The 10,273-nt window shown below is 40.1% G+C and overlaps 1 long non-coding RNA gene across 2 annotated transcripts; it reads left to right on the forward strand.

Annotated features, from left to right (window-relative positions):
* Positions 1–4,925: 4,925 nt before the first annotated feature.
* Positions 4,926–9,815, forward strand: LOC102550875 (uncharacterized). 2 transcript variants are annotated; one of them, XR_005491506.2, is made up of 3 exons: positions 4,926–7,200; positions 7,628–7,685; positions 9,565–9,815. It is a non-coding gene; the product is annotated as an uncharacterized LOC102550875 (long non-coding RNA). The 2 variants fall into 2 exon arrangements; XR_358448.4 differs by having other exon boundaries at positions 4,937–7,227.
* The last annotated feature ends 458 nt before the right edge of the window (positions 9,816–10,273 follow it).

Here is a 10,273-nt window from a genome sequence, read left to right on the forward strand (position 1 = left end):
TCTCTGTACCAATACCATGCAGTTTTTATCACTATTGCTCTGTAATACTGCTTGAGTTCAGGGATAGTGATTCCCCCTGAAGTCCTTTTATTGTTGAGGATAGCTTTAGCTATCCTGGGTTTTTTGTTATTCCAGATGAATTTGCAAATTGTTCTGTCTAACTCTTTGAAGAATTGGATTGGTATTTTGATGGGGATTGCATTGAATCTGTAGATTGCTTTTGGTAAAATGGCCATTTTTACTATATTAATCCTGCCAATCCATGAGCATGGGAGATCTTTCCATCTTCTGAGGTCTTCTTCAATTTCTTTCCTCAGTGTCTTGAAGTTCTTATTGTACAGATCTTTTACTTGTTTGGTTAAAGTCACACCGAGGTACTTTATATTATTTGGGTCTATTATGAAGGGTGTCGTTTCCCTAATTTCTTTCTCGGCTTGTTTCTCTTTTGTATAGAGGAAGGCAACTGATTTATTTGAGTTAATTTTATACCCAGCCACTTTGCTGAAGTTGTTTATCAGCTTTAGTAGTTCTCTGGTGGAACTTTTGGGATCACTTAAATATACTATCATGTCATCTGCAAATAGTGATATTTTGACCTCTTCTTTTCCGATCTGTATCCCTTTGATCTCCTTTTGTTGTCTGATTGCTCTGGCTAGAACTTCAAGAACTATATTGAATAAGTAGGGAGAGAGTGGGCAGCCTTGTCTAGTCCCTGATTTTAGTGGGATTGCTTCAAGTTTCTCTCCATTTAGTTTAATGTTAGCAACTGGTTTGCTGTATATGGCTTTTACTATGTTTAGGTATGGGCCTTGAATTCCTATTCTTTCCAGGACTTTTATCATGAAGGGGTGTTGAATTTTGTCAAATGCTTTCTCAGCATCTAATGAAATGATCATGTGGTTCTGTTCTTTCAGTTTGTTTATATAATGGATCACGTTGATGGTTTTCCGTATATTAAACCATCCCTGCATGCCTGGGATGAAGCCTACTTGATCATGGTGGATGATTGTTTTGATGTGCTCTTGAATTCGGTTTGCCAGAATTTTATTGAGTATTTTTGCGTCGATATTCATAAGGGAAATTGGTCTGAAGTTCTCTTTCTTTGTTGTGTCTTTGTGTGGTTTAGGTATAAGAGTAATTGTGGCTTCGTAGAAGGAATTCGGTAGGGCTCCATCTGTTTCAATTTTGTGGAATAGTTTGGATAATATTGGTATGAGGTCTTCTATGAAGGTTTGATAGAATTCTGCACTAAACCCGTCTGGACCTGGGCTCTTTTTGGTTGGGAGACCTTTAATGACTGCTTCTATTTCCTTAGGAGTTATGGGGTTGTTTAACTGGTTTCTCTGTTCCTGATTTAACTTCGATACCTGGTATCTGTCTAGGAAATTGTCCATTTCCTGAAGATTTTCAAATTTTGTTGAATATAGGTTTTTATAGTAAGATCTGATGATTTTTTGAATTTCCTCTGAATCTGTAGTTATGTCTCCCTTTTCATTTCTGATTTTGTTAATTTGGACACACTCTCTGTGTCCTCTCGTTAGTCTGGCTAAGGGTTTATCTATCTTGTTGATTTTCTCAAAGAACCAACTTTTGGTTCTGTTGATTCTTTCTATGGTCCTTTTTGTTTCTACTTGGTTGATTTCAGCTCTGAGTTTGATTATTTCCTGCCTTCTACTCCTCCTGGGTGTATTTGCTTCTTTTTGTTCTAGAGCTTTTAGGTGTGCTGTCAAGCTGCTGACATATGCTCTTTCCTGTTTCTTTCTGCAGGCACTCAGCGCTATGAGTTTTCCTCTTAGCACAGCTTTCATTGTGTCCCATAAGTTTGAGTATGTTGTATCTTCCTTTTCATTAAATTCTAAAAAGTTTTTAATTTCTTTCTTTATTTCTTCCTTGACCAGGTTATCATTGAGTAGAACATTGTTCAATTTCCACGTATATGTGGGCATTCTTCCCTTATTGTTATTGAAGACCAGTTTTAGGCCATGGTGGTCCGATAGCACGCATGGGATTATTTCTATCTTTCTGTACCTGTTGAGGCCCGTATTTTGACCAATTATATGGTCAATTTTGGAGAAAGTGCCATGAGGAGCTGAGAAGAAGGTATATCCTTTTGCTTTAGGATAGAATGTTCTATAAATATCTGTTAAGTCCATTTGGCTCATGACTTCTCTTAGTCTGTCGACATCACTGTTTAATTTCTGTTTCCATGATCTGTCCATTGATGAGAGTGGTGTGTTGAAATCTCCCACTATTATTGTGTGAGGTGCAATGTGTGTTTTGAGCTTTAGTAAGGTTTCTTTTATGTATGTAGGTGCCCTTGTATTTGGGGCATAGATATTTAGGATTGAGAGTTCGTCTTGGTGGATTTTTCCTTTGATGAATATGAAGTGTCCTTCCTTATCTTTTTTGATGACTTTTAGTTGGAAATTGATTTTATTTGATATTAGAATGGCTACTCCAGCTTGCTTCTTCTGACCATTTGCTTGGAAAGTTGTTTTCCAGCCTTTCACTTTGAGGTAGTGTCTGTCTTTGTCTCTGAGGTGTGTTTCCTGTAGGCAGCAGAATGCAGGGTCCTCGTTGCGTATCCAGTTTGTTAATCTATGTCTTTTTATTGGGGAGTTGAGGCCATTGATATTGAGAGATATTAAGGAATAGTGATTATTGTTTCCCTTTATATTCATATTTGGATGTGAGGTTATGTTTGTGTGCTTTCATTCTCTTTGTTTTGTTGCCAAGACGATTAGTTTCTTGCTTCTTCTAGGGTATAGCTTGCCTCCTTATGTTGGGCTTTACCATTTATTATCCTTTGTAGTGCTGGATTTGTAGAAAGATATTGTGTAAATTTGGTTTTGTCATGGAATATCTTGGTTTCTCCATCAATGTTAATTGAGAGTTTTGCTGGATACAGTAACCTGGGCTGGCATTTGTGTTCTCTTAGGGTCTGTATGACATCAGTCCAGGATCTTCTGGTCTTCATAATTTCTGGCGAGAAGTCTGGTGTGATTCTGATAGGTCTCCCTTTATATGTTACTTGACCTTTTTCCCTTACTGCTTTTAATATTCTTTCTTTATTTTGTGCGTTTGGTGTTTTGACAATTATGTGACGGGAGGTGTTTCTTTTCTGGTCCAATCTATTTGGAGTTCTGTAGGCTTCTTGTATGTCTATGGGTATCTCTTTTTTTAGGTTAGGGAAGTTTTCTTCTATGATTTTGTTGAAGATATTTACTGGTCCTTTGAGCTGGGAGTCTTCACTCTCTTCTATACCTATTATCCTTAGGTTTGATCTTCTCATTGAGTCCTGGATTTCCTGTATGTTTTGGACCAGTAGCTTTTTCCGCTTTACATTATCTTTGACAGTTGAGTCAATGATTTCTATGGAATCTTCTGCTCCTGAGATTCTCTCTTCCATCTCTTGTATTCTGTTGGTGAAGCTTGTATCTACAGCTCCTTGTCTCTTCTTTTGGTTTTCTATATCCAGGGTTGTTTCCATGTGTTCTTTCTTGATTGCTTCTATTTCCATTTTTAATTCCTTCAACTGTTTGATTGTGTTTTCCTGGAATTCTTTCAGGGATTTTTGCGATTCCTCTCTGTAGGCTTCTACTTGTTTATTAATGTTTTCCTGTGTTTCCCTAAGTGTGTTCATGTCTTTCTCGAAATCCTCCAGCATCATGATCAAATATGATTTTGAAACTAGATCTTGCTTTTCTGGTGTGTTTGAATATTCCATGTTTGTTTTGGTGGGAGAATTGGGCTCCGATGATGGCATGTAGTCTTGGTTTCTGTTGCTTGGGTTCCTGCGCTTGCCTCTCGCCATCAGATTATCTCTAGTGTTACTTTGTTCTGCTATTTCTGACAGTGGCTAGACTGTCCTATAAGCCTGTGTGTCAGGAGTGCTGTAGACCTGTTTTCCTCTCTTTCAGTCAGTTATGGGGACAGAGTGTTCTGCTTTCGGGCGTGTAGTTTTTCCTCTCTACAGGTCTTCAGCTGTTCCTGTGGGCCTGTGTCTTGAGTTCACCAGGCAGCTTTCTTGCAGCAGAAAATTTGGTCTTACCTGTGGTCCCGAGGCTCAGGTTCGCTCGTGGGGTGCTGCCCAGGGGCTCTCTGCAGCGGCAGCAACCAGGAAGACCTGTGCCGCCCCTTCCGGGAGCTTCAGTGCACCAGGGTTCCAGATGGTCTTTGGCTTTTTCCTCTGGCGTCCGAGATGTGTGTGCAGGGAGCAGTCTCTTCTGGTTTCCCAGGCTTGTCTGCCTCTCTGAAGGTTTAGCTCTCCCTCCCACGGGATTTGGGTGCCGTGTTGTCTTTTCTAACAGTGGGTGCATATAGGATGGCACTATAGAAATTCAATGTCAGGAGATGTACAAAAGCAGTTGAGGAGCTCACCAACAAAGAGGAACATCTGCTTACTTTATTTGTACATAAAAATTTTGAATTTGCATAGAGATTTTTTTAATGAAAATTTTAAATGTGCTGTGTTCCTGTTTGGTTATCTTGGGGTACTAAATCTATAACAAATTGAAAGCTTTGATAATATGTTTCTCAATATGATATGTTTCTCTACCTGGATAGAAATTGCCCATCAGACTCCCCAGAGCTCCCAGGGGTTAAACCACCATCCAAAAATACACAGGAATGGATCTATGGCTTCAGCAGCATGTGTAGCAGAGGATGTCTTGTCGGTCATCAATGGAGGAGAGGCCCTTGGTCCTGTCAAGGCTAGATGCCCCAGTATAGAGGAATGTCAGGGCCGGGAGGCAGGAGGGAGTGGGTGGGTGGTTGGAGAAGAACTCTCAAAGAAGCAGGAGGAGGGAGGATAGGATAGTGGGTTTCTGGAGAGGAACGGGGAAAGGGGATAACATTTGAAATGTTAATTAAAAAATCCAATAAAAGAAAAGAATAAAAAGATTATCCCAGAAGAGTGGGCATTAAGAAAGAAAGGAAGGAAGGAAGGAAGAAAGGAAGGAAGGAAGGAAGAAAGGAAATTCTAAGTAGGCAAGCTGCAGGAATCCTCAACTCTGGCAGGTTTCATTTCGTTTGGTGTTCCAACAGTGAGTAATGGCAGTCAGCAAGCAGAAGTTGTGGCAAGTAGTGCTTTCTAGCATGATAATCCTGGGCAGACTTTCTTGTAGTTTCCCTGAAAGCTGAAGGAAGGGTCAGTTACAGCTCAGCTGGGATCATCTTGAGCTTTGGCCCTGTAGACCTGATAGGACTTGGAAACTCTCCCCTTTTTGGCTCCTTAACAGGGTTGTGTTAGCTCCTTGCTCTCTTCTACTTTTCTTCCTACTCTGGCTATTGAACATTTCAGTTGTTAGTGGTGTTTGTCAATAATTAAAAGTCTGCCACTTTCCAATAACATTTGGGGATGACATTCAGGCAGAATCAACAGGAAGGTCTGGGCCTAGTATCAGCCTTGCTGGTTGCTTCAAATCAACTACATGCACTGCGGATAGGTGGGCCTGAGAATTCTAAAAGGTCATTTCTTCAGCAATGAAGTGGAGAGTTGTAGGCCTTCTATTGCTTGCTACTCTGGGGCTGGGGCCCAGATCATGAGTAACTGAAGGTTCTTAGGGATTCCAGGCTTAGGTGCCAGTTCCTGGGAATACATCATGAGTTTCTAGACATCTGCAAGTATTTTTGGTTTTGTTTAAATTGAAGCCACTTGGCAAACACTACAAAAATGAGCCATCTCAATTCTTTTTTAACCTCTATCTGGAAGCAGCATCTCTCCAAGTTGCCCATGCTAGCTTGAACTCTTCCTGCCTCAGATCCTCGAGTAGATGGTATTAAACATCTGTTTGCCCAGTTGTGAGTGCCCAAATAGAATGGTGGCAATGTAGTCTGCTTGCAGGCTTGAACAATGGCAGGGTGACTGTGTGAGGGAGAGCAGGAGGATGGTGACCAGACTAGGGGACTGACTGAAGTGAGGTCTACTTTGAAGAGAGTAGAATCAATACCTCCCTCACAGACATGTCCACAGGCCAATCTCATGGAGGTAACTTCTCAACAGACATTCCCTCTTTCATGACATGTCTAGATTTGTATCAAATTTACAAAACCTTAAGTTCTTTCGAAGTTTTCTGGTGTGTAATGCATGCCATTTGTGAGGACAAACAGTCCAGATAGGCCTGTGTACAGGGTGGGGAAGTTAGCATGAACTATTGTGCACATAATTTGCAGCTTTATTGTCTCTGTTATGCTTTTTTGAAAGGCTGTGAAAATCAGGGCTGTTAAAGTTTGTTTTTTTGCTATGTACTGTAATGCTAAATACTGACCTTCAAGGCCTGGTTGCTGCCAAGGACAAGAGAATCTGCACATAGACACAAGTGATGCTATGTAACCTTGCCTCTCGAGTTATCCTTGACTGGTGAATAAAGATGCTTACAGCCTATGGCTGGGAAGATTTCAGATAGGCAGAGCTTGGGTTCCCATGGTTGGGGTCTGGAGAGAGACCAAGAGCAGAGAAGGAAGAAAGTGAGAGAGGAGAAGTCTTCATGGAGTAGGTAAGTCATGAAATCTCATTAATGCTTACTGCATTAATGACTTATAATAAATATAAAGGTTATCTATTTTTTAATTGGGAACTGAATGATCAAAGGCAGAGTAGAAACACCCAATTTGAGATTAAATATCTACTACAACAGAGGGCCATACAAATAAAGACAGTGTGGTCTTAGTCTAAGGGTTGTATCATGGTGCAGCTATGGTGTCAGGTTACAGTGGTCAGTTGCCAGCAGCTAAGGATTTCTAGATGATACTACCATAGAGAAGGAAACTTCCCTAGTGAAGACTAGCTCTATGTTTTGGTCTTATTAATGGCCTTCCCTCCATAGTGAGCACAAAGTCAAACTTTCAAACTTTCCCCTTCTGCCAGCTTTTGTTCCATCTCAGCCCACACTACTGAACAAACCTTGGAGAAGTGTTCACTGTTTCTGATGTCACAAAGCACAGGAGAATGTTGCAGTTGACTCTAGAGCCAGGCCTGTCTGCTTACATAACTTGAAAAGTGGTGTTTGAATCAATCATAGCTGCTTTTATCAACCAGTCACAGCCTTGCCTTTTAGTATTTTGTAGTCATTAGGACTTGTACTTGGGACCAATTATGGCCCTGTATTATACTCTAGTCTGAGGTGAAATGATTCATAGGGTTAATAATCACTAAATATCTGGTACAAATTGTTTCAAACATGTGTCTTAAGTATCCAGGTCTGTTGAAATCTTTATGAATAGCTGGTAATTACATAATCAACTTATTCCAGTGTCTGTAATTATCCAGAAAAATGATCATCAGAAAAACTGTTCACGTGATTGTTGGGGGGAGGGCGGCAATGGGGGGAGGATGGGGAGGGGAACACCCATAAAGAAGGGGAGGGAGAGGGGTTAGGGGGATGTTGGCCCGTAAACTGGGAAAGGGAATAACACTCGAAATGTAAATAAGAAATACTCAAGTTAATAAAAAAAATTGAAAAAAAAGAAAAACTGTTCACAATATAAACTGAAAAAACATTGACAATAATTTTAGCACATTACCAGTGTTTTACATTTGCTAGATACCCAGGGAAAGGTAGAGAAAATCTGTTTGTCCCAAATGCACAATATTCTAACACTTTGACCTTGTTTTCCTTTAATTTAGCAAAGGATGAAGAGGAATGAGCTTGATGTTGTGAAAACCAGGGTAATAAAGCTGAAACGTAAGTCTGATACCGAAGTTCAGAATCCAGTTGTGTACAGAAAAAGGCAACATTGATACAAGTTATGTTAATTTCAAGTAAATTACTTCTCTGAGCTCTTTTGGAGCCTTGGGTGATTTCAGTGTTAGAAGAGCCCATAAGTCATCATTTGTTTTTCCAGCAGGGGCCAAAAACATCTGCCGATTTTCACTGGAGTGCTCTGTGTGCCTTCCTGCTAAAAGCAGCTCCATTGATTGCGCTGACATTGGGCATTAAACAGATAGATAGTGGAGATATGATAAAAAGTAACTTGCTTTTCATTTGCAAAAGTTTGGTGTCCAAGTGCCTTAGTTTTTAAATCGTGTTTATCTTCCCACATTATCTCACTTGGGTGTTATTGTTCTTGGGCCTGTGAATGTACAATACTTTCAGCTTCTGGAGGGAGAATGCAGAGGAACACGGCCCATTTCTAGACAAAATGAGGATCCCCAGCAGGGCTATTCACTCCTCAGTCTTCTTTTAGCCTGGAGACAAGCTGGCAGCAGGCCACAGGAGAGGACATCTCACAGCTCTTTCTTACAACTGCACACACTTTTTAAAAAATTTTGCTTTTAGTTGAACAACCAGGTCCTGAAAGCTTGCTGTCCTGTGAAAACTTGACATTGGGGTTTAGCTTGCATGCTCTGGGGAGAACTTTTAGGCACATTTGGAACAAAACAAGCAGCACTTAGAACTTACCTAGAGGGTAAGAATTTGAAGTGTGTTTAATTGTTCTGCACGCCATCACAAACTTGGAAACCTCTTGTGCCTGTGTGTTATTGTTTGATTATATTTTTTAAATGGTGCTAGTGTCAGATGGATTTCAGGGCCTCTCCCATGGTATGCCGTTGAGCTACGCCTGTAGTTTCAGCTATATTATTATGTCATGTTAGAACATTTTTATATTGGACAAAACCTTTAAAAGTAAGATTTCTGTGTTTTGTTCAATATTGCAAGTACATAATTCACATGATTGAAATATAAATATCAACAAAACCACTTTTATCACAAGAATTAAGGGAGTTTTGTTGATAGATCACATGTATAAGGCAGTGGGTTCAAAATAAGTGAAAGGCACTCAGCACATGTGTTTCTTGACCATCTTCTACTTCTCTTTGTCTAACTTAAAGAATATTCACAATGATCTCCTGAATATGACTCTAAAGGGAAACAATCCTTTCATCTTAAATTCCTATAGTTTCTGTGTCTCTGGAATTTCATATGAGGTGTCAAATGTAGCTGACCATAAACTTTTCACTGGAGTAGAAATAACCTGCAGAGGAAATGTTCTGCTGATGAAGTTTGTCCTATGGCAACAGTGGCCATTTGGGGGGTATTTGGCAAGGAACCAAGCTCTTTGGAGCTATATTTTTCCCTGTAGGTACTAGGTAAAGAGAAGTTTTTGTAGATTTTTATGTGGCTGCTTTAATAAGTGATAACACTAATCAACATATAAGATTTTGTAACTGTATTTCCTCTTCCTTTATTTTTTCTAAGCTATTACTCACTCTTGAGGGATCCAGTGTTTTCACAGGGAATGAGAGCATGTAAGATCTATATCTTACTTGCAAGCAATTTAGTATTAATTTTATTATGTTAAAATATATCTCTGTCTTACTTATTTACTTATTTTGTGTGATTATGGACTGAACCCAGGACCTCATGCATTGTAGATAAACACTACTTTAATTGCTATGTTTTATCTTGGACCTTGCCTACAAATACACATTGGTATTTTGAAATCAGTACAAGGCACTTTTGATAATTATCTTGTTTAAGAGCATGCTACTTGTCTTATGGGTTTGCTCAGAAAGACCCTTACAATTGCTGTACTGAACCTTGCCCATTTGGTTGCTTTCAGACGGCAACAGTGTGTGGTCTTTCCTCAGAGTGCCTACCTGCTGGAGTAGAAGACCTCAATGATCACAGATTTCTGCTTTTAATGCTATGGAGACACCAGGGCACTGTGGAGATGATAAAGGAATAATGATGACATGGCTAATCCTGAGATTCACAAGAGAAAAAATAGTTTCACAACTTTGAACCAGATTTGAAGCAAGGTTTAATTAAATATTGACCAAGATAGTCTTCGGTCAGGTCCACTCCCTGGAATTCCCAGCAGAATGTCTCTGATTCACCTGTCGCAGGGGTATTTAAGGACAAAACCATTGAACTGCTATACTTTTCCAGGTAGCTTTGTTCTTTTCTAAGAACTATGATTGCCAGCATTCCAGGAGGTTACTTGGTCCTTGGGCAGGTGAAACTTACAAGAACACTCTTGGGTCTTACAGTATGACTACGAGTGGTCAGTGGAGTTAAGTACAGGAGGTAGCCATTGCATAGGAATTGTGTTTCTCTAAAGGTTATGGTAACTTGTGGGTGAGGATGCATAGAATTTTCTGTAGAGCAGGTATAACCATGGATCTTTCTGGATTCAGGGCTTGGGTTGCCCTCTCTAGGCCAACGTACTCCTGAGTTGCCTGGGAGCCACTCTTGGAAAGCGCTGTGGCTTTCTAGCACACGTAACTGGGGGATTGGTCCAAGAGAACTTACCTGGAGTTAGAACTACT

This window comes from Rattus norvegicus, chromosome 11, assembly GCF_036323735.1.
Source record: "Rattus norvegicus strain BN/NHsdMcwi chromosome 11, GRCr8, whole genome shotgun sequence".
Lineage (NCBI taxonomy): Eukaryota > Metazoa > Chordata > Mammalia > Rodentia > Muridae > Rattus > Rattus norvegicus.